Source organism: Rhea americana, unplaced genomic scaffold (assembly GCF_003343005.1).
Source record: "Rhea americana isolate MKP2758 unplaced genomic scaffold, rheAme1 scaffold_52, whole genome shotgun sequence".
Lineage (NCBI taxonomy): Eukaryota > Metazoa > Chordata > Aves > Rheiformes > Rheidae > Rhea > Rhea americana.
In genome coordinates, this window is record NW_028186668.1 from 2257235 (window position 1) to 2258716 (window position 1482).

Below are 1482 nucleotides of genomic sequence, written 5' to 3' on the forward strand. Positions count from 1 at the left end.
AAAAATAAATATATTTTTATTAAAAATGAAATAATCGCACCGCTGTCTCCAGGGTTGTGGGACTGGGCTGGAGAAGGAGCACCGTCTTGTGCCCAGAGCTGTACCAGGTTTAAATACTGATTGTATAATGTTAGAGGCACTTCTCTAAAATGAAGGGGGTCACCGAAATTATTCCAATAGGGATTTCTTGCCCAAATAGTATCTGCAGAAAGGAATAAAAAGTTAAAYCCCAGGAAATTACGGCGCTCTTTCTGTCATTTCCCCACCTTTTAGTTAAAACACACGAAGAACATGCTACAAAAATCAGTCATAAAAAGCCAATTTTGTATCATTTTATTTCTGAAGAAATGCTGTCATTTATKTAAAACTCGTGTTAGTGGTGGTGCTTTTTCGGCTTTTAGACAAACGCAAAAAAGACCTTATAAGGAAAACGACTGCCTTCGTAATTTATTTCCCACATCAGTTTGGAAGAAAATGATTATTTCCCCCTAGCTGTTTTATCGAACTAATGTTTCAGTCTTCGCCGCCCTGTCTGGCAGGGACGGCTCCTCTCGCTCGCAAAACAAGGAAAAGGAGTTTGGGGATGCGCCCGATGCCCATAGATTTTGTGTTAATTGTATTTGGTGGTTCTCTAATGAAATCTACTACTCAAGGAAACAAGGAAATCAGTTTGCTTTTCACACAAAACATCGAATACGTCTTAGGTAAACTGTTTAATTAAATTTAATTTGCAGTGAGGAAGGAATTGCAGATCCGGCGACGCAATTTGGTGGAAAAGCATCAGGACGGAAACTTAGCACTCAAGCGGGTGACAGAGATTGTGTATCTATGCACATCGAGGGGCATCAAAGGATACCTTCGCCAGTGAGGGGAGGAAAGCACTTAATTATTAAACTTTAAAACAAATGTGTGGTGGGTATCCAGYCCTGAGCCAATGTAAACACTCAGCCTGATAAATGCTTCTAGCAACAGAGACGTGTAAAATAGCTTTACCTGAATTTTGTAGTGCCGCTTCTTCTGTTTGTTTTGAACCAAAAGGTTACGAGCGGTGCTCTGTGAAAGCTGTGAGCAAACTGTGACCTCTAACTCTCCGTATCCTTGCTTTAAGTAAACCAGAGGAAATGAAGAGCCCTGGTATTGTCTGAAAATATCCTCCTGTAGCTAAATATATCACTTCACTTCTATTGTCCAGCGGCTAATCATTTTACATAAATACAGCTGTTTTAATCTACTCTTCAGCATCCTATTGATGCACACTGTCCGTCTATAAAAACGCGCCTTAATAAAATCACCTTTCAGCAAGAGCACGCAGAGTAGCGGGAACTTTTCTTGCCGAGAGGACCCAAGCGACAACGACTAACAAATTGCGGGAGGTGCGCGCTCAGCCACCGCGGCGCTGAAGTGCCGCCCGCCGCCCTTGGCGGAGCGGCACGTCCGCGGGGCGATGCCCGGGGGCGCCGGGGGCTCATTGCCGGGCCGAGA